Genomic DNA, 24170 nt, shown 5'->3' with positions numbered 1-24170 from the left:
CGTAACCGGTCGTGGCGAGCCGCGACACGACGGTCGAAGGCATGCAACGACGTTTCTCGTCATCACGGCTCCCACACTTCTCTTCTCAGGAGAGAGCGCGCACATGTGACATGGGGTACCCGAACGCTCTGGTTTGCGGTGGTCGAGGCCGTTTATAAGTGCTGGACGTATCTCGCCTCTGGTCACAGCACAGGGACATCTGGAATGGGCTGATTCCAGTGCTATACTCAGCATAACACTGAAGTCCATAGCAATCGGGAATCACACACTCACTTTGGGACTGTTATCAGGAGCTGGCGTTCTACAGACAGTCGCTGTGTCGTCAGTCTACAGCCGTCGCCATGGTCATGGCCGACCCTGGCAAGCGAGTCACAGCAAGATTGTTCCTTCCAAGAGAGACAGTATATGTCGCATATAGTCTAAGTAATGGAAATCTCAGAATGACCCCTACACATTCTAAATATAGGTGGCTTCAGCAGTGAGGTATGCCGTTACATTGCTTGAATTCTAGTCGCATTAACGTCGACAGTCATTTTGACATGGGTTATGCCGGAGTATTTATTTTTATCATTATGTAATGTGAAAGATAGAACTAAATGGAAGAGATTGGCTTCACCTGCAAAAATGCAGAATAAAGGCATGCTGGTTCATTAAAAAATGAAAGAAAAACACGCAGTCGACAGGATTCGAACCTGTGCGGGGAGACCCCAATGGACTTCTAGTCCATCACCTTAACCGCTCGGCCACGACGACTTTTTTTTCTTCATTACATGGGAGCAGACTCTCCAGCAATACAAGAAACAAGGCGCTACAGGTACATATTCAAAAGTCAGGCAAGCATGTGCACGCGTCCAATAAAGGCATCCAGTCCGGCGCTGTTTCTTGAGCAGCGTACACACTACGAACGTAGGCAGCAGATTCCCGAAAAAACGACCGAGTGCTTCGCGGTGGTTCAGCGTGCCTGTCACACATTCTACTGCGCCAAAGACTATGTAGACCAAGTACTACGAACACGTCATATGGTGGGTCACAGGGATCTTTAAAAGGTAAGAAACGAATTGTGTATGGTGTGATGTCTAAGTCTTTTTTAAGTGTTCTTTGGAGAATGTCCCAGAAGAACACGGCATCCCTACAATCGACAAAACAGTGATCAATCGTTTCAGCATGTGGACACAAACGGCAATTTGTAGACCGCGGCACGAAACAGCCCCTTTTTTCTAACCAGGTTTTGACAGGAAGGGTTGCCGAATGTAAGTTAAAGAAAAAAGTTTTGATCCCTGGAGGAATGATCATTCGACGGACACGCTTGAGTACATCTAAGTAGCAACATTCCAAATAAGGCGCACGATAATGGGGAACAGGAAACAATGTATCTATCAGTGCAGCAGAAATTTCTTTACGGGATGCAGTGAAAATATAATCCAAGCTAAAGCGAGCTTTAAGAAAGTGAAAGCCTTCAACAACCTCTTTCAAGAAGCCCCAAGGAGCAGGTGGTGCATCACTGACAGATGGCGACACAGCTATTTCTGGAAGGTAATTCATTAATCGAAGTTGTAACATCTCTCTTAGAAAAGGACTGTTTACATCACGTAAGAAGAATACCCGGGAGACAAGTTGCCTAACAAAAAGGTGAACTAGGCCAAGACCACCCCTCTCAAGAGGAAGAAAAAGGTTATCACGCCGCATGGCCTCCACACGTGAGCTCCATACATAGGTAGCAAACACACGATGGAAAGCTTGCAACCTAAGTCGCGAGCAGTGTAATACCTGCAGGACATACATAAGTCGAGCTGCTAGAAACAGATTGCAAGCTTCAGCTCGGCTAAATATGGACAACTGCCGCCCCTGCCAGTTGTTAACCTTATGTTGTACTTCTGCAACTTCCGTTGACCAGTGAGGATTACTATTGCGATATTGAGAGAGGGGTACACCTAAGTACCTAAAGTCTTGCCTCCACTGAATACCTGCGAAGTGAGTTGGCATTGTACACCATTGACCGAACCAAAATCCGGAACTCTTCTCAAAGTTCACAGTTGCACCAGAAGCTGAGCAAAACGAATTTTGAAGGATCATACCTTTCATGGGATCAGATTGTTATCCAATGAGATCCGGGTACTTGCCTATGCAGATGACATAGCCTTCTTCTGTGCTGAAAAGAAAGGTGTGGAGACTGCCCTTGCCATAACGCAGCAGTTTTGCTCAGCTCGGTCACGACTGCTGCTGCAAGGGGCACAAGTAGTCACTGCTTTGTACAAAATCAGTTGCAACTTGCCCTTTTTCTTTTGCTTGCTTGCGCTGAAGTCGCACGTACACGTGACCTGCCACTTTTCCGCGAGGTCACATAACCAGAAGAGGAAAATATGAAAATTTCATTGTATGACCACTCTAGCCAGAGTCGCCTTTGTAGAACACGTGAACAATTATTACGAGTGACATCAGTTCACGTTTGTCTGTGCGTGTGTGACACCATGCTTGTTTATTTAGTAACCCAATATTTACTGCAATTTACACGGCTGATAAAAATACAAACCTAGTTCGTGTACCTGTTTTAACTTTGCTATCGCTATTAATGCTTCGTCTTGCGGGCGAAACGGCTACACATTTATAATGTCACTCTCCCAGCTACCACAATTTTCGGTTTACCTCCTCCATCTCCGTTCATTTGGCTGGTAATTATGAAGCAAAACTTACCCAGTAACTATTTTCCTAAAGGAAATTTTCAAACCACTCGTTTTCGAGTGCATGGCTTGATGATGATTTTCGTATTACGGCACATGCCCCAATGAGAGATGGTTAAAGAAGCGGGCGGTAAATTTAAGGCAACTAATAATAAAGGAATAAATGAAAAGTAATAAAGGAGTTAAAAAAACGAAAAAGAAGACAAATCATGCAGAATTCTCTCGACAATGAATGAAATAAAACTCCTAATTTGCATGAGAATGTGCAAAAAAAAGAAGCATCATATACTACACTTTGTGTTGCCATTGAAACTCCACGTTTCAAGGCAACGTGGAGTTTGGCTGAGTGGCTGAAGCCTAGAGCCGAGGCCCGATAGATAGTGAAGCTAAAAGGGAAGCCAATAAGAGTCCGAGTTGGTGAAACCGAGCCTAAAGAATTCTTCTTCTTTGTATGGAGAATCGACAAAATAACAAAAAGAAATAATCAATTCCCTCTGGATCCTTATAGAAATGACAGAGAAGCGATTACGTCAGACCGGCCTGTGCAAATAAAAATTTTAATGCAGAATGCGGCATCTCAATCTTTTTGGGGCAACATCATAGCGCTTTGGTGGACGCCTTTGATAATTCCAGGAGAGCTGCAGATGCTGGATGTCAGAATTCCATAATGTAGGATTTTTTAGAAGCTTAAGACATAGCTTTATGTGCATTGATAATAGACGTACGCCGTAACCGGCAAAGTGGTACTGCCGGGCCATCCAGGGAAGCTTTGGCAAGTCAGTCTGCCATTTCATATAAAACATAATCCGCGCGCACACGGCTTGACCTAGCGGTACTTCGGTTCTTTGTCTTTTTCGATTAGAACTTGCTACAAAGAACAATGCAGCGTCGGCAGTCTCGAGAATGGGTTAAATTCTCGCGCCACGTGAAGCAACCCCGCGAGAGCGTGCCACGAGCAAGGCGTGCCCCCGAAATCGCGCAGATGCTCGCTGAACCACGAGAGGCACGACGCAGCGTCCTGTTCGGTTCTGTTCCAGGGATTTCGCCCAGCACTGCGCCCGCACCTGGAGGCGATCGAGCTCCGTGGTCAATGATGCCGATGGACCTGAGGCGACGGCGACGCTCCAAACAAAGCGTAAGGCCCTTCCCTTACTCTCAGCTTCGTCGCTGGCTGCGATGAAGGAAACCGTTGTCGTGCGCCGCAGTGACTCAGTACTACAGGACGCTCTGTTGCTGAGCACGCAGTTATGCGTTCGATTCTCGCCCGAGGCAGTCGCATTCCGACACTAGCAGCATTATCATCGTCCCAGGTGAAGGAGACGTTGCCGCCAAATTCTAACTCGTGGTTCAAGTTCAATGTCCCGTCAGTATGAATTGAAACGCGAACAAGAACATCCTAATCGGAACACTTGTTATTTGCAATCACCAAGGAGGGTTGCAAACAATTGTTCTGTAGCCGGACTTTCAGAATTCTGCGTACCCAGATGCCACTGTTACAATTAGGTCTATTTTACAACTACAGGCAAAGCCGGAAACGCAGTAACGCAGCCTAGGCGGTATCGATTTGTTTGCGTTTGAATTGCTGCTGATAGTACTTAAGAATTGCCACGGCTTACACGATAGTCAATAGACTTCACCGCACGACATGGGCGAAAAACAGAACTATACCACTTATAGAGTCATAATTTCTTTGTGTGTTGCCTTCCTATAAAACTTGTGCATTTGAATGTGCAATACAGCGCTACGCATGGTGCGAGGTGCTACACGTAACGAGGTGGGACGCTTCTCCTATGCACTACGAATATTCACAGATGGTACATCAGCCGCCGTCTTTACTAACTGGTCTACACTCTTTGTTAAGTTCAGGTTTAAAGACAAACGCAGCTAATATTTTCTTATGGAAAGTGATGCTTACATCGTGCGTGCCAAAATAAGAATGTTTCTGACGTCCTAAACTAAGTTTCCCAATTACCTTGCAGCGGAGTGGAGGCTGTGAGGCGTTTTTTGTCACTCGATACTTCCCCGAGAAGGAATAGACAACGCTCCTGATTGGCTGACGCCAGCGGTAGCTTCCATCGCAATTCCTCATTGCTGTTAAATATAGTATTTAAGCACACAATCTGCACATTATGCTGTCACAAAGATAACCACGCGACCGTCTGTTTTATCTAGGAAAGAAATTGTACCAACGTGAGCTTTATCAAAAGATGAAATGAATACTTAATTATGAACAATTTTTGAGTGATACTTGGCGATGAATATTCTTCAAAGAGGCAAATGGCGAAGAGGCGGAGAGTCAATGTGTTCGGGTACCATATTCTTCTTGGCGACAGCTAGTCGACACGAGGCTTCATGGCTTAGAAACGTACATCTGTGTTCGATTGGGCTTTCAAAGAAGGCTCCTTTGACATCTCCGCGCTCGACTGATGACAACGCGCGTAATTACGTGCTCGGATGCACAAAATCTTATGGCCCGTGAACGTGCTACTTGCTATGCGCACTTGAAGCCCGTACAACAGAAACCGGACATTGTCGCTGTGCAATGTCACGAGAGGCGTACGAGTAGAACCGGTGCTTGTTTACAGGTCTACGAGACGAAGCCATGGAGTGGCTGCCTGCGCGAGAACGCCCCGTACCTGGTCATCAGCTGTCCGAGCGTGTGCCTGTCGGTCAACCATGCCTTGTCCAACCTTCGCCACCTGGTGAGCACCTTGAACCCTTGTCGGCTGGATCACAACAGCTCATGCGCGGCCAGCGTGGCCGACGGCTGCTTCCTCCGTGCAGAGCAGTCCGGATGGAACAGATTCCGCTCGATCGTCAACATCGAGCTACGTGAACTGAGACCAGGACAGCTGGCCCTGGCTTGCCTGCGCGGACGCGTGGTTCCCGTCCCGTGCAAAAAACAACGCAGGTACTCGTTTGTGTTTGTCCACAGGCTGCTCATGGAACACTCCTCAATTGAGCGCCTGGAGCTGTGCAGTTCGAGCATCTCGCAAAACCACCTTTTCTTCCGGGACGGCGTTGAACTGAGCGATAGCATGAGGCACGGACTGATCCGTTACTACCAGCTCCTCGACTGCCTTCCCAGGCAACTGACAGACGCGCTCCACTCCACGTCGACCCCACTCCACATGCTGGAGATCGTGAGCGCGTACTTCTCCAGCGTTGGCGTGCACATGCTCTGGGAGCTGTTCGTCATTTGTGACGCCAAGTGCACGCTCGTCTTCCTCGAGAACTGGATCGACGTGCCCGACGGTGACACGCTTACACGCTGCTGCGCCGCCCACCTTGGCCTGCGCAAGATTCACAGCGACTCCTGCTATGTGCTGGCCGACCTGGTGTCATGCAGCGCAGTCATGGATGAGCTCGTGGTAAGCCGCCGTGGGCTTTGCACGTACGGGAAGACGCACGGACTCGCAGCGTTGTTCACCGCCGTCGCTGATCGGTGCGCGCCGCTGAAGACGTACGAGGTGTACAACCCCGAATTAAACCAGGTGGACCCCTGGGACTTTTCCAGGGTGCTGAGCGTCAGCGCGAAAGTGCAGAGGCCGACTGCCACCTCGAATCTCCAGTTATCTCTCGTACCTGTTGTTTCGCACATGGCAACGCTCGCCGAAATTCACGTCAGCAGCTGTCTGGTTCCCAGACAGCTGCTGACGACATCACGAAAGCGATTGAGGGCAACGTGACACTGAAAAAGCTATCATTCAGCCAGGTGTACCTTAGCAGCGACGGCATCTTGCGGCTCGTAGACATCCTCACTACACGGGAGTGCGGGACTGCGAGCTGAATACATTCGAAATACGGGACCCGTGGCAAAGTAACCTGTCCCTGCTGCAGAACGTGATGCGGTTCGTCATGCGTCCCAGCTGCAACTTCAAGTTGGCGGCCCCGGCCTCCTAGAAGGTGCTCGACATCGGGGCGCGGCTCACTAACATGTCGTCACTGGTGGATCTGACCAAAACCTAATCGGCCGAGACCATCACTCGCCAGTGACGATACGTGGACGCGAACTTCCTGGCCCTCGCTACATGGTGTCGTTAAGGGGCAGTCTAACGCTGTCGCAACCCAACCTGACGCGTCCGCACCCGTCAGCTGGATGAAATCGACTTCGGCATCGCTATTGTTCCGTTTTGACGCTAGTGTGTTGTTTCTCATATTGATTTTGAGGCGTACCTGCATATTCTAATTGCAAATAAAATAATTATCGGTGAGCGTTTGTTGTCTGAAGGCGAAAGCCTTATAGTGTGTTTCGTTTTGCAGTGACCTTGAAAAAGTTGAGCCACAAATCAGAGAAAAACGGTAAAGAATATGTACAAGAAATCGATAACTCAAACAGATCATTATTAACCCCATAACATTAAATATCAATCGATGGGTAAATACATGAGGAATGCAAGTATTGATATATAATAATGATAGTCTTTAAACTATGATAATTAGTATGATAATTACCAAGCGGAAAATGGGTCGACATACACGAATAGTGGCCAAGAACCGAGAAACAATTATAGCTATGGGTGTAACCATGGTTATGATGCTAATGAAGACAAAAAATGGGTATACAAAGAGGTCAATGAGGTGAATTAAGAGGGAATTGATGGTGAATTAAAGACGTTTAGTTGGGTGATAGAAGTTAAACGAAAGATAATGATGACATAGAGTGAGCTAAGATGAAGTGTAAACGAGTGTGAATTAAGAGGGAATGAAGGTGAATCAAGAGTGATGAAAATTGCAATTTTCGAGTTATCGAACAAACCAACCGTGATGAAAGTAAAACCCAGATGATAGAGTGAATGAAGGCGAACAGAGCAGTGACAGAAAATTTTATCGCTCTTGGAATTTATACGGATCCTCACGGCGACGACGACGGGTACGCCGGCGGCAGAAATATGCTTGGAGTGTCATACAATTGCTATCCCAATAAAACAAGTGCCGAGTCACGGTCAGAGTTTGGTGAAATAAGGATGACTTGCAAAATTCACTTTACATAATATCGGTTCGGACTCACGATGACTCAGCAAAAACGTAGTCGTCGTGTCATTGAGTTGGCGGCGCTTAGGCTTTCGCCTTCAATTCGTCTCAGTTGTAGCGTAAGCGACCCTAGTAATTTTAGCACATATTTCTCGGCTCGCGAACATTAATGCGGCATAATGCTTGCAGCCAACATTTTTCTTTACGGACTTCTTGCGAACTCTGGAACGCGCGCTCGTTATGTTCACAATGTATGCTGCACCACCTTCGGCCTTAACGCGTCGTTGTACATTAGCTTTCCGGAGAAACTTCTGAACTATAGTGGTAACGCGATCAGTTACACATTCGCTTCTGTGTGATCCATCCTGAAGTGAAGTAACACTACTTGGAAGAGGGTACAGAAGGGGAAAACATTTCATTCTTGAATAGACTGTGCGCGGTGGCTTTTTTGGGGCCTTCAGTCCACGTCCTGGCTACCAACATGGCTGAGAGCCTGCTCACTGAATTCAGCCAGCTGCGCTGAATCGAGATGGATGATCCGGGTAGTCGGGAACTAAGGAGGGCGTGTGTTGAGAGCAATATGTCGAACCGAAAGCAAACGCGAACCGAAAACTGTATCCAAACCTCAATTTTAGACGGAACTAAAGCCGAACCTAAACTGATATTTTTCGGACGTACCTTAACCCGAAGTGAACGTGAACCGCATAAATAAGAAAGGTCACCAGTTCGGCACGAAATGATTCAAGCAAGTAAGGCGACAAAGGGCGCTCAATAGCTTGCATGATTGTTCCAATAATTGTACTTCGCCAATCCGCGCACCCTAGCACTAGCACTAGGAGTGCTAACACCTTATAGCTGATTGTTACGTCTCACTAGCTGCGTTTCGTGCGAGAATGGGAATAGACGATTAGTTGTGTTCCGCGGCCGAAAAGTTGTTCCACGGCTCCGCGGAATCAACATTTCTAGTAACGCTCCCAATTCGGCCGTAAGGTCAACTTGTTACTAAACCTAAATAACATTGATAAACAAGGAAAGTGGCGAAGACACTGTCTTCGAGGAGGGAGATGAACGAGTTCAGCTGCATGAATTATCGTAGCCATAATACTGCGGTCACTATTGAATGCCGTCACCTTATCAGTGATCTGTAATCGGAACTCTAAATGGCACGAGAAATCTGCTTTTGCTAAATACCATGGCTCAATGCACGTTTGGTGCTTAGCCAAGCAGAGTAAAATGCTCTTCGAGTTGTAGAAATGATTCGTTGGGAATAAGGTGCGTGCTTTTCACCATAGGTCGGCAAACTCAATCACGGATGTTTCGCGGCTAAGCGTGAAACGTGAAGGCACCTGCGAGCAGTGTGTGCGGTTTAAGCTTCCCCTTTCACCGTTACGGCCAAGGTCAGACAAGGCGAGAGGTGATGTGGACTGTAGTGTTGCGAGAAACGAGCTATAGCGACGTCTCCGAGTTTCTCGAGTGTGGTACGTTCCGTCGGGTCAGTTTGCAATTTCCGTTAAGAGTTCGCTTGACTCCTCCCCTGTTTTGTCCGCACACCGCTACTGCTTTAGCACTGAAGCGGTGATGGCTGGCGTTCAGCGCGATTATCATTATCATCGCCGAATTTGCTGGACATTTTATAAAATACCCACCCAGGACTGGTAAATGTTTTACTGCAAAAACATGTAGAATTATTTTATTTTAGGTAAGAAAATTGAGCCTCTTTTAAGACCCATGTAGGTCACACCGAAACGTATGTCTCGTTTTTACTAATAAATAAACATGACACTCACAATGCATTTGCAACTGATTCTTTTTGTTTTGTAGTAAAGAATAGTGACGCGCATATTGTCTTTCTGTCTCTTTTAGCCATGAAATGAGTTGAGCCTGAGTTTTCACTGCTCCTGCATCCGCATCCCTACTACGGTAGGTTGACGTAGCAAGCACGCGAGAATGCGTACAACAAGTTTTTTAACACTAGTCGCGGGAACTTATTTCTGGCATTAGTTTCTAATTACATCTGCTATCTGAAATGCTTCCCGCGTACATAAACTATGCACCAGCCTAGTGGGAAAGCGCGATGGCACCACTGCAGCGAATAAGCCAGCTGGGTACATTCAGATGAGGACAAACGCAGAACGGGTCCCGAATATTTTTCACTTTCACCTAAATTTTAATATTAGGCATAAAAATCCTTCCACACGTACATCCGACTACCTTTCCAACACACTTTTTTTCCACATGCAAGAAATCTTCACTGAGGAAAGGTTCAAAAATCTCGTTATCGAGTCACAAAACGTTGCAAACTCTAATAGCGCGTAGCAAGCACGCGCTCCCACGTGCTTGCTATAGCTCGACGTACCATTGTAGGTATGCTTATGCAGGAGCCGTGAAAACTTATGAAAGCCGTCAAACTCCAGCTCAACTCACTATGTGGCTAAAAATAGGCGAGGACGACAAAATCTGAGTCATTCTTCTTTACTACAAAATAATGAGTCCATAATTGAATATGAGTGTTTATTTTATTGAATTGTTAGAACCAAACACATCGTTGAGATGACCGTACATGGATCTCACTCATAATAAAGTAATGCAACAGGTTTCCGTAGCACTAGATTTACAAGTCCTCGGTGGATGTTCTATAATTTTTTCATTACCATAGGCAATGATTATTTTTTGATCGTCCAAGTCAAAGCTCCAGCTCAACTCATTTCGTGGCTAAAAAGAGCCAAAGAAGACAAAACCTGAGTCACTGTTCTATACTACAACAAAATATTGATTTCAGATGTAAATATGCGTGTCATTTGTATATTAGACTCATTGTTGGGATGACCATACGCTAAGTTTCGGAAAACAAAGGTTGATTCCTTTCTACAGAGACATTTTCCCACCTCATATAAAAGATTTCTCTGAAAACTAGATAATACTCGGTACCCCCCTTTGTCAGTCCTTATCTGAACACACCCTACCCAACGGACAATGCTCTTTCCGACTTAATCGAGGAGCAACCAAGATTTCGACTTCTCCCAGCGTGTTACTGCTGCAGTGTCCCGGGTCATCTGGAGTGGTTTCCCAATCACCGTGGAATCTCGTGGTATGGCCAACCGTCGAATTTTAAAAAATCCTCTAAACGGGGCCCTACGGCACTCCGTTCAGTCCGATGCATCACGCGTCCCGTATGGCCACGACGACTGAACCAGAAGCTTCCGGAGCCGCGTCCTGGCATCTGGTCACATTTTGCCGCCATCCACCTCGGCCCTCTTGCTCGATCACCGCAGCGTCGCACTGCGTCCCCTTCGCCACCAGAAAAACAAGTTGCCGCCTGTCACTGCGTCTCGAACACGCCTTACAATCAACACGGCATCGAATAACCCAATTAGACAAAAGTTGTTAGTTCAGCGCCTGTCCTGCGTACTTGTCTGTCTTGCGTTGCCGTTTTACACCCTATTTTGCAGGCAAAAGCCATGTCCCGTTTCACCTTCAGTGCGCAAGATTACCGGCGGACTAGTGGAGTTATGAAAGAGTCGTCGAGTATTTGGGCAGCACCAGTCATTCTTGTGAAGAACAAAGGGGGCACTTGGAGATTGAATGCTGTACCTAAAAACGACGTTCAACCGAAATGTGTTTGTTAGGTTATGCAGCCAACAAACGCATTCTACAGCTAGCGTTTAAACCGAGCAAATTTCCTTGGTTACACTTGTTATTTCTAAGTATAGCGCGAGGACAGATTCAACGTTCCTAGATTGAGGAACATTCAGTCTGAAAACTACACTTAGCCATGGCCAACAGCTGTGCTTCAGGGGAATGCACTTGTCGTGTTAAAAGACTTCTTGAAGAATCCGAATGGCTTAGGTTTTCAATGAAGTTTAATGATCCTCTGATACAAAAGCAACAACGCTACAGATTATATAGTATGTGTGATGTAGACCTATGAATATTATTTGTTGTTCTGTAGTTCTGCAGTATGTTATACAAGTGTGCTTGCGTTCGTCCACTCGTCTACAGAGAAGGGGCCGAATTCACAAAGCTTTTCATTCGTAAGCCCTGTTTCTCATTGGCCGGTCATCTCCGCTAACGCTATGTCCAGCATCAGAATTGCCTTTAACACTAGTATTTTCTCTTACGACCAATACTAGCGTAAGCCGTTTGTGTGAATACAGGCGCAGGGGCGAATTCACAATGTTTTCTGTTCGTAAGGGCTCCTTGATATAGACGTTTTCACGTGGGCGCTTCCGACGGTCTGGCGTGGAGAGTATGTGTCAGTGTTGCCTGTTCGGTCTGGACTGTGAGCTTGCCTTGCGCTTGCATTGAGGAGTGGTAGCTTTTCTTCGATGTTTCCGTTTACTTTTGTCACGAATGACTTACGCTCGTAAATAATGGCATATATACCCATCACAAGGCTACAGGTCAGCACTGTGCAGTTTATGGGTGCACAAACAACCAGCGGAAAATAACGATTTTGAGGAGTAAAGTGTGTCCACAACACAGCACTCCGCGAGACCACTGCCGATGTGATATGTTCAGGTTTCGCCGGTTTCCTGCATCACCTGAGGACTTGGCATTTCAGTCTAATGTGAACCAATGCACACATCAGTAAAATAACGCATTTTGGTAATCCTTTTTCCGCACATGTCCCAATTGGTTGCGAGAATTGTCAGCTCTTCGATTCAATATTTTCTCGTATGTAGTGGCAGAGGCTACATTTGTTATTCTTTCAAACACGACTTCATTCCACTGCCTAATTAGGGGGCCACACGGCGCACTTTTGATCGTGATCGAGGCCGATCGGGGTCGAATTTCTTGGTCGCGATTGGCTTCTTTGCTCAATCTGCGGAAGGGAGCCAATCGCGGTCGAAAATTCTGATCCAGATCGGTCTTGATCGTTATTAAAATGGCCGTGTGACACCGGTATAACACAAATTGAAGCACTCTGCGAGAGAACTAGTCGGTAAATACACTTCGCAACGATCTGGAAAAATCGTGTCCTATGGCAGATGTATGCAGACCCTGTGTCCACCAAAACATTGTCTCTGCGTTCACACGCACCCTGCGCGGCCCTGCCCATAAAGTTAATAACTTCAACAGTGTGGTGCTGCATCGAGCTCACCCATCTTTGAGCGTTGTCTATGTGCTTGGGCAGCAAGAGAATGCAAAAATGAACGTGTCAACCTCATCAGCGCGGCCTAGCGCCAGTGCTAGAGTTCGGGAACCGTAATGCGTTAACTGTGCATGGAGTAGAAACGCGCTAAATGAGCCCGCGCAAGTTAGAAAGTAAAAAATGGTATTCGCATGGGTACACGTGGACAATAGCATCATACTTTCAAGAATAACAGCAACGAAAAAACAAATTATTCGCACAGTCGATCAAGTGAAATACTTACGTCCGTGCAGTAACCGCTTCGCTGACCACTACGCGCTTTTCACTCACGGTCAGTAGTGGTTCGCAGTCATACGCATATGTATTTATTCGACAATTGTCAAAACTCGACATTACTTTATTATGAACATTGCACAGAAACTAGAGAAAGAGCAGAGATGGCCCTAACGCTGCAATATTATTGGCGTATTTCGCTTCAGAGATAGCGCACATGAACAATTCTTTCCGTACGCGATATCTTCAATACAAACTTCGCGCACGATCTACGTTAAGGTTCACCGTGAGCGAAGCTTTTTCCAAATTGAGACATTCGAAAGAAAAGTCATTCCAAGTAAACAAACGTTAAAAATAGGTAAACAAATATATCTTTATAACAAGTCATTTTATAATCCTTATTGGGATTTACAGTATGTATAAATAAAAACCTACTAAATACTAAAAGTAAAAATCTAGCTCCTGGGCTGTATCAGTTGCGCTCGCATCTGTGATCACTGTCGCGCGTCGGTTCGCTGCAGGTACCGCGCTGCTCGATCGCCACGCTAATGCTTTGACATTTGGTTATAAGCACACTGCACCGCACCATATCCAATAAATTTTCCATGATTGAACTGTTCAGTTGCGTCGGAAGCGTATGGAGTAACCACCGCATATCTACCAACCACTGACACGCGTCGTCGGGCCGCCGGCGCCTGGTTCTAAGCATTGCCCGACAGCTACGTACGCGCCTGCTTTCGCTAAATGAGGCAACCCTCAACCGCGAAACCTAATGGTGATCAGATTCAATCGACGATACGGTCACATGTTTCCAGAAATAACAATGAAATATACCGCTGATTAGCACGCCAGGTCTCGACAAAGCAGACGTGGCTGCCGCCGCTACCGACGACGAAACACCACATCCACTGGTTGGGCTTGCTGTTGCCATGGCACACCACACTGAGCGCTCACGCGAGCACGTGAAACATGTAACAAGTCAAGCCGCACAAGACAAGCGAAACGGAAGAAAACAATCGAAATAATGCGCGGCGAAGATCACACAACCGAAGTGCGGCCGGCCTGCTCTCGCAAGGCGCACAGTCCAAAATGGTGGCATAACATGTTCTGACGCTAGACGTCGCCCGCGTCGGCAAATGGCGCTGCTCAAACGTCGGTTTGTGAAAAGGTCTATAGAGACCGGGCGCGCGATTAGGTTATAGGCCGGTGGCGGCTTCATGCGATGGCACGGCGAATGTATTGGCATGTGACAGCCGGGCCGGGCGCAGCAGGCGTGCCGCCAGTTACGTTGGATCATAATGTTCCATCGTTTGTTATGTTTTGCGCTGACGGAATGCGCCGTGGTACCAGGTCTGAATAAACATGTTGATTTTTAGGGGAACGATCAGTAAATTATTCAAACATTGCAAAATCAGCGGAGGCCATACAGTCCCATCGGCTTTCATCGCAGCCTCATCGGCTCGAAACGTTGAAGGCATGGACATATATAGAGGGGAGGGCTTCCAGACAATAGTTGCAGGAAATTTCTCAGCTTTTGTCTAGTTGCTCTAGCATCACCAAAGACCCGTTCATTCACTAGAGCTTCCTGTTCTATGCAAATAAATCGTGAGTCTAGCCCTCCTCAGGTGTGACGACTCCGGAGCTCGGGCACCGAAGGCAAACACGCGGATTTGTAGTCTTCATTTTTGCCGCCCTCCCGGCGGCTCAGTCTTTCTCCTTTGGGACATATTTTCTTTCCCGACGCTCCCCACCTCTGGCTGCGGCTGGTACACGATTCTCTGTGCTCTGAAACCACGGCCAACGCCACTGCAGCGGCGTGTTCACACTCGGAGTCGACGCTGGGCTTACGCGTCGCTTGAAAATATATCGATATATTTTGCTTACAGGAAAGGTAGAGATATCTACCTGAGCTGGTGCGCTGTGGTCGGCTACTCTGGGCTGGGGAAGAGGGAAAAGCAGTGACTGTACAGGGATGGATGATGAGGAGGACAAGAGAAGGAATTAAGGCTTATGTACATTAGACGGTGACCCTACTAGAGCAGCTCGTCTGGTTATTCGTCATGCATGCAGGAACGGCATTTTCATTGTTGGCATTGCAGTTGCAGTAACATGCCATGGGCTGAGAATAGCGTCCACCGGCAGGGGTCGACTGGCAACGCTGGTTACAGAATTGTTCAACAACCGTTGGTCCAGCATGTATGCTGGGCAATCACGCAATGTGTTCCAGCGTTTGAGGCGTCTGATGGTGTGCACAATTGTAAGGCTCATAACTATTGATTAGCACCAATTTACCTTTGATCAATCAAACCTCCTATGGCAAAGTGAGCTCTGTCAAATGCGACCACTCTCGCTCATATCGACAACCGTACTGCGGAGCTATGCTTCTCTGAACACCGCGCGCAAGGCTAAATGTTGCAATGATTGTGTCATCATTGGCGCAACAGTGGTGTCATCTGCGCCCGGGATAAATGCATAATCGAGTTATGGCTTCTTTGCTCTATACAACCATGCTAAAGTAATGCATGAGGGTAGTTACGCTTGCAAAGAAATAGGCGATATTAGAGTTACATGTTTACGTTTTGTGCGGCTTTAGCAAGCGACCACCTATGCTGAACGAAATCAAAGACGCTTGACGTCAATACTTAAAGGGAGACGCACGGCGACTCCCTTTGTCCTTGATTCTGTTGTTTCTCTCATCTACATGCAATAAATAAACGACAATGTTAGCATGCACAGAAAACTAACATAAATTGCTGAAGGAGCAGGAATAGAGAAGCTGTTACTTACATCTAGCTCCCTGTCTTAGCAAGCCACAGTTAGCTCTGCGAGGTGCATTTGCAGCGCATTTTGCACTCGTTTTCTCTTTGGTACTGTCTGATCTCATAAATGTGACCTGCCTAGAGCAAAGCGGCGAGCTTTCTCAAAAGCAGACGCACTTAAATGCGTTTTGCAATTCGTCAGGATTGGAAAAAAATAACTGTCAGCCCTTCCACTGGTGTGGAGATGGAAGCCCAGCGAAGCTGTACTATGGTCGGAGTTATGTATTTCCATTTATGACTATTAAGATGTGATGGTGTAATTGGTTATTTGAGCTAATAAAGAATAAGAAAGATATATGATCCGGTGGTTTTCATTTCTTTAGTAACTACAGGGTCTTATGGTCCCTACGGTACACCGCCATAGGGTGTACGGCAAAGGTTGGCTCGTTCTTCATAAACACGTCACCAACGCCGCGGGCGTTCGGTGTGAACGCGGGCAAAACACCGCCGCCGTCGACAACAGTTCTGCGCGTTGCCGGTGCTGCTCCCCTCCCTCCCTCCCGTCCCCCAACGGCCTTTTGCCCGACGGAAGTAATTTTAATTATTTTTTTACGAAACTGCAGGCCCTCCTCGGGCCCATGCAGGAGTGGTTAAACGTGGAATATAGTACAAAAAGAAGAAAAGAAAGAGAAAAAAGTGAAACCACTGTGTTCAAACAAAACATAAGACCGCACACGAGTGAACATATTCAATAAATACGCACACTCTGCTTTAAGGGAGCGGTTCGTACAAGCATGAAAAGCAACGTTTACGATAAGTATGCACCGATAAGAGGCTGCATATGAAATACAGATAACATCAGTCACTTTACTACCACTCGAATTCCAGATTCAGAATACTGCCAATAACCTATGAAAGTGAGAATATACTCCACCGTGCGTTCGCAGATCCCCATGAAAGCGCGTCCCTCGCGCGCTTTTCCTCGCACATACATCACACAGCCAATGAAAGTTTTTTTTCTACACGCGGACGCGACCATCGGAGACTGAGCCCTTAACAGCTTGGCTGTAAAACTGTACAAAATCAGTGCAAACGCCATCTGTGCGCTTCCTGCCTTCGCCCCGTCGTCTGCATAACATGTCACTGCTCTTACTTCTGCTGTTGGCAGTGCTGTTCGCAAGGACGCGGCTGGCGCAATGCTTCCTTTTGGCTCGCCTCCTTCACTAATAATAAGTCCAGCATCAGGATTGGCTAGAATTTGTAGTTAGGAACAATTCTAGTGTTAATAGCTTTTTTTAATACGATGCCCCAATTCCTGTATGTGATATGGGACATTTTTCAAGTGCATGTAGTCACCTGTGCAAATGTACATGTTTGTCTTCCATGGCTTCCTGGTCTCACGTGCAAATATATGTATTCATGCTCTCTGGTTGGGCGTATGTAGGGTTCTTCGCCACATTTTTCGGTTAAATTTACCTTGCCGTGGGCTGAGGAACAGCTCTGGTGCCACGCCTAAACGCAGCTATCATTCCTGCAAATTTAAAAGTAAGTGCATGCCTCTGAACTGTAACTTTATTTTCTTCTTTTCTAACTCGTAGTAAAGTCTGATGTTGCGTGCTACACTATATATTGAATTGACTTTTATTTCACATTCTCAGTGTGCGAGGGCCCGGGAATAAAGCTGCCTGAGCAGCTTGACGAGCCCATCCGTCGACTCTTACAGTGCGATGGACGCAGTCGGCAAACACTATACATGATTTTGAAAAAAGAAGTCACAGGCCTGCGTGACACACGCAGCACAGTCACAGCGTAAGCTGGAGGAGCGGCTCCAAAGGAGAGCGTCGTAAACTGCTTAAAGACGGCAACTGCAAGTACTGAGTATACGAAAAGTAGTGTTTTAATTGGCACACATTTATTCACACACATTCAGGCGTGCTTTATGATCCAAAAGTAGGTCGCGAACGACATGCAGCGAGGCACCACGGGTACTTCGCTGTTTGTAAATACAAAGTCCAAACAACAGCCGGTGTGCGAAGAACTGCATTATTTATTCGACACAAACAACATGCTGAGGATTTCTTGCACATTGTAAGAACCAGGCATTGGGGGGATGCTTTGCATTTAAACTGAAATCCCCCGTAGCAATTAGGGGCACATCGTGTTCAGGAACAAAGGTCTGTGTCAAGGAGTCCGCAATCTTCCTATGTTGCGCACCTGGCGACACATGCAGAGAGGCCTCGTTCGTAGTTACCCACTGCTCACACTTCGGCAAAGTCTTATTCCGGTGCCCCTATGAGTTCTAATTGCACACACTCATTTCCTAATTCGTATATCGCTGCACCCGAGGCCCGGAGTACACCACTATTTGCTGATACGACACACATGTAGCCGGTGATTTCCTGTGGACGACCCTAGCTTATGGAGAAACAGAGTAGGAGCGCTTGCATTATAATATGGTCGAGCATGAAGTCAAGCATGTGTGCAGCCAGCTAACGTACATTCAGCAAGCAGATAGAAAAAAAGGCATATTCGTCCGAGAGGCGTCGACGGCGAGCTGCAGCTTGCACTGCTCTCTACACACCGGTCTGCTGAGCCTGACGTTGCCTGGTTGCAGCTGCGCTCGTCGCTCTTCGGTTTGATTCTTCAGCAGCGGTTAGTACTTTGCGAGCAGGCGGCATAACGTGTACCGAAGAGTAAGCACAGGTAGCAAGACTACGCGGTGCACATGTCACATCCCTAGTACGGTGGCTACATGGGTAGGTGAGCAGACCGGCGTGTCTGGAGCGTAGTTCACCACTTCTCCGCGTCATGACGCAAAATTGGCGCGGCGGTCATTAGAACGGTCCCGCAGCGCGCGTCGTCTGCTACAGGGGGCTGGCTGCGATCAAAAAAAAAATAACAAAGCCCGTATGGGAATAGTTGTATGTCGTCTCTTCATGTAAGTTTCAAAGGTAAAGAGCTCCGCATTGCTCCACCACAGACAACCAAGGAAACTTGCTGCTTCGCTTCGAACTGCATGTCGGGCTCTGAATGTTTCAGAAAGACAGCGGAAATGTTCCGCTGTCTGATAGCGGAAATGTTCGCCCCGGGCTGCTCAGTAGCTTGCTCAGTCTAGGCGACGTTAATGATCAAGCCATACACCGAAAAGCTTACGTCGCTGAGCTCCTCGACATTGCAAATTTGCAAACCGCACATGAGGTGCTCAGCGCCTGCGACAACCTGCACCGCTGTGCTGCTACAGGGAAAAGAAAAGTTACTCTAGGCTTATATTCTGTGTAGCCGGCTATGTAGCAAGGAAGTCCCTCCAAAGAACCAAGTGCTTCGATTGCTCAGGGACATAACTGAATTCAACAGAATAAGTAGGTCATGGCTTTTGCTCCCTTCTGAAGCACTAAAAAAACTGGTAGCATCGCTCGAAGACGCCTTCAAGTTGTGCTTCAGTTTAAATGAGTTACGAAGGAACAGTATCCCCGACTTTGCATCCTTTGTGCAGCTGAATCCTCCGAATTTGATCGGTTGTCAGCGGCACAAGAAAGAGCTCACAAACGATGTTGTGAAGTTCTATTCAATTACATGCATTTGCTTTCTTGTCACGCGCAAGAACATGGCGCGCGAAAGCAACAGGGAGAAGGGGAATCACCTGAAGCGGAGGCGGGTGCTGTGAATAATGTTAAGATGTGGTGGACCAACGTTGCGATCTTTCTGGCGCTAGGCTATTTATGTTGGTGCGTCTGCTGACTCAAGTTATGAGAGCGCTTGTTGTAGTTTAAATATATTCATGAATCTAGCCCAAGACGTATTGCGTTACTTTATTGCAACCAAACAGTGAACCATATGCACTTAACAACACAATTCATCTCGTAACAATTTAAATACCGTAACTCAGGCAGCAATAAACACAATTGCCGGATTTCTCGAAATTGAAAAATTAGAACTCACTAAATATCACGTAAACACATTTCCATATACCGTATAAAACCACTGCAGTATCGTTTTATGCATGGAAAAAAATGCATCTACGTATTTATTGCAATGGGCTGGAGCGCCGCGTTTACACCAATAAATGTGACCAATGGCCGAGCTAGAAAATTGACTTCAGCATATCGTGTCTTCTGACTAGACGACAGTAACGAATTCCTCATTCTGGCTTTGCCTACACTGCTCAAAACGGCATTGTATAACGCGTACTTCACAGCTAGAGCAGAGGCAGCGATACTATCAAACACGCTGCTCGTCTACACAGCACAGCCGACGTTGCGCGCAGCTCAGCCGTTATAGTGTCCCCAGCGCCACTTCTGCGTCATGATGCGGAGAACTGGTGAACTACGCTTCGTCGGCACACCTACCCATCTAGCCACCGCATCCCTGGTGACATGTTACTGGCGGTGGCGGCGGCGGTGGACAACATTGCCAAGCGAAGCGGCTGTTGGATAAAATCTTACGCTGTAAAACTTATTCTGGATATTCGCGAGAAATTACAGAAACTTGAACTTGAATAACAATACATAAGTGTTAAAATGATAAAGCTAAAGTGCAGTGAAAAGAAAAAGTTACAGCAGTATCGAATACATCAGCTATCAATGATAGAATTGTCATCATAAGAAGCGCATACAACAAAAGATAAGCTCTAATAAGAAAACAAAAGATTGCATTACATCCTGATGGTATGTAGATTGTAACAAAGCTAACCTGGTACAACAGCCGTACGCAAACTCATTCCGTAGAATGAAACAGACGCATGGCTAAGATCCATGAGGAACAATATCAATTAGAGTGTTGGGATAAATTTTACATATATCCACTTGACTGTTATTAAATTTATTCATCAGGCGTGGTAGTATGTTACCTAAAGTTTTACTTCCGCAGTTGGTTGAGCATTTTGGAACGTACCAAAGCTCGGAGTGGGCGCTCGTATACATGGGTACATTGGTATGAAGATGCGCCAGAGAGCGCAGGCATTGATATTAACTCTCATTTCTCTCCTCGAAGTATCAATAATCCAAAACTGGTAAACGCCATAATTTTTAATAAAACTTTACCTAACGAACAAATCACCTACGCGTCTGAAAATACCTTCGTAAGACATTGCGCGCCATAACATGAAAAGTTTTGCAAGTCAGTAGCATTGGCTGCTCCCCATTCAAGCTGGAAATAATTCACGTGTGACAAAAACATGGAATTATACAATAAACAAGTGGCAGCTCTGTTTAACGTCGAAAGGACAGCTCATACGAAGCTACCAACACTCGGCGCATGCAATTTGTCCGCATAGCAGATCGCTTTGAAGATGAGCCCACGCGTGCGCGCGCATCGCCGAGATCGCAGATCGATACGGCTCCCGCGCGGGCCACGCTGTGAGCAGCATCCGACGGAGCAGAACCCCCCCCCCCCCCCCTGGCTCTCCGTTGCCTCAACCCCGTGCCTTGCTGCGCAAAAGAGGACCACGCGCTTGCGGCCTGCCTTCCTCTCTCGTGTGCGCTACATTGAGCCTCGATTTCGGGCTCACCCTCGTACGCTTTCCCTCGCACACACAGCGTATGGCGCGCGGCTGACCGATTTTATCGCCGTTGCACTTTATACGGAACCTCACGGCGACAGCGACGCCTACGGCAGAAATGCGCTTGGAGTGTCCATATAATTGCTATATCAATAAAATGTATACCTTAGTTTGAAGGAAGTGTCGATGCCGGCCTATTGCTTCTGTAATATCGAGAAAGCTTAGTTACAATTGCATTTACGTGATTATCCCAACTCAGGTGACACGAAAAATTCACACCTACAAGTCGTACGCTTTCTACGATGTCAATTTTTGCGGAGCCATACTATAAATCAGGTGCACAGTGAAACTTGTTTATGTTTAGCCGTGAATATTACTGATTTGGCTTTGGACACATTAATCTTCACTTGATTTCAAGCTGACCAACACTGCAATCCTTTCAGCGCAATATTTGCTTCTTCAATCATGTCGCCTACTAGATTTGATGAAGATAGTAAAGTTACATCGTCTGCAAAGATGATATATTTCGCACTCGTCCACATGTTAACTATATAATTTATATATCGATTCAAGACGAGAATACCAAGAACATTGCCCTGCGGGACAGCAGCTGTTATTTGCGTTAAGGAAAGATTTATACTTTTTACTGGCATACCGGAGGCAGTGTTGAAAGTTTGATGAGACAAGTGAAAGCACCGGTCACCGCAAGCCACATGTGTCAAGTTTTCCCACAAGCCGTTTATATTTGATATAGTCAAAAGCTCATGAAAAATCCACCAGTTCACCTAGCAAAGCGATTCTATCCTCATAGCACCCTATAATGTATTCTTTTAACTAATGTAACGCAATATCTGTTCGTTTGTTTTACAAGACAAACAAATAAACAGAAATTGTGCAAGACATCTAACTTGGAAGGGCGGGCTTCGGTCTTTCTGTTGTGGTTTTGATAAGCATTGATCATGCGAGTGTGAAATAATTTTTCTAGACCTTTAGAAAATATGGGTATTATCGTTACCGGTCTATAATTTCATAAACACTTTTTGACGTCTTTTTTTGTACAGCGCAGAAACTCTAGCTACATGCATACGGCGAGAGAACACTCCAGATTCAAGGCATAAAATAAAAATGTGTGCGATCACTGGAGTTCCCTATGTTCAATACGTACTTTATTGGTGTAATCTGCGAATCGTTCGCATCGCAGCTCTCGCGGCATTTAGAGGTTCACAAAGTGTGCGAACGCCTCAGAACCCGTTAATGGATATGTCGTGAACACTGAGTCCAGATTGATAACAGGGCGCGGAACGTTAGCCGGCTGATCAATACTTTAAATATTTCTCGTCACAAAATTTGCAATAATTATTCTACTAGGGCTGCTTCAGATACATTTTCGCCATTAACACAGACCTCGTCTGGAGTGCCACATTGCTGCAGTCGCAAGATATTAGCCCAGTATTGACACTCTTCCACAATTTGTTTGTGTCACGACAAGATTCAAAAGTGCTCCTATGATACAAATATCTTGCCTACCTTAGCTCGCTCAATAATTTGTTCCTGTAACATTTGTATATCACAATGAGCTCGGGACCACGTGTAACACTAAATCTTAGGTACATTTTATCTTTCTGTTGTATTTATCGCCGCAAACTTAAAGCTTTGCGTCATCCACTCCCTGAGGGCATTCCTCGGAAAGTAGTTCCAATATATTGTTCTGGGTTTAATTAAAATTTATACTGCGCGCCTTTTGCATTCCTAAGCATACCAACATGAGCACAAATAATATCCATAAGTTGCGGTCGGAAGAAGGCAACGCTACCATCAGTACTAGCTCGCTTATTACATACGAGGGCATTGCTGCTTTTCTTAGCGCCGTATACTTTACTTGCACCATTATTTGAAAATGCTGACTACAGTGATATTTGCGATTTGATTGTTGCATATACCGCGCCATTACGTCCCCTGCCGATTCAAGTATCTTACAAGTGGACCTTCTAGCAGTGTCCACGTGGTGCCATAGCTGGAGCATGAAATTAAACTCTGCCAAGTGCAATGTCATTCGCTCACTAACAAGAGAGTATCGATTGTTACAAATTACTTTCTACACACAGAAACATTGATTGAGGTAAGCAGTTACAAGTACTTAGGTGTTGTTTTAAAAAATAATCGTTCTTGGAATGGCCATATAGGGAGCGTGGTGTCTAAGGCTAGTCGTATGATAAATTTTCTAAAACGTAATTCCTGGAGAGCCCCCCATAAGTTAAAGGAAACACTTTATTTAACAAACGTTCATCCGATGTTGGAGTACGGTTGCTCTACCTGGGACCCGGAGACAAACACATCCATTAATCAACTGGAACGAATACAAAAACGCGCCACCCGGTTTATTACCGCCAACTATGATTTCATTCAGCGCTCATAACAAATACGTGTTAACTTGGGATGGCCACTTCTCGGGAACCGACGGAAATATTTACGGCTTAAAGTTTTCTTCAATATTTACACAGACAAGACTGATTTGTGCAGGGACATATACATGAAGAACCCAAGTTACATATCATCCAGAACAGACCATCCGCTAAAAGCACAAGAGTACAAATGCCGCATCAATCTATATGAGCATTCCGTCTTTCCCAAAACTGTACACGACTGGAATAAACAGCCACATGAAGTTGTCACATCAACGCCATCTTTGTGTGAAAATTTGTTGTTGCAACATTTGTATGTTTAGTACAAAAATCTGTTTTGCTTCTGCTAGAATAGGACATTAATCTTTCCTGTCCACGGCTTTTATTGCCCTCAAGCGTAATATTGCCTTATTCGCTGTACTTTTGTTTTAAATATTGTTGTGTTCTATTATGTACTAAATTGTATCTATGTTGTATTTCATAATAACCTTAGGT

General features: G+C 46.1%; 1 non-coding gene across 1 annotated transcript; it reads right to left on the bottom strand.

Annotated features, from left to right (window-relative positions):
• Nucleotides 1-671: 671 nt before the first annotated feature.
• Nucleotides 672-753, bottom strand: Trnas-aga (transfer RNA serine (anticodon AGA)). The gene has a single exon. It is a non-coding gene; the product is annotated as a tRNA-Ser (tRNA).
• Nucleotides 754-24170: the final 23417 nt, after the last annotated feature.

This window comes from Dermacentor silvarum, chromosome 1, assembly GCF_013339745.2.
Source record: "Dermacentor silvarum isolate Dsil-2018 chromosome 1, BIME_Dsil_1.4, whole genome shotgun sequence".
Taxonomy (NCBI): Eukaryota; Metazoa; Arthropoda; class Arachnida; order Ixodida; family Ixodidae; genus Dermacentor; species Dermacentor silvarum.
The sequence above is the reverse complement of the archived record's forward strand: the minus strand, read 5'-3'. Positions and strand labels throughout refer to the sequence as shown.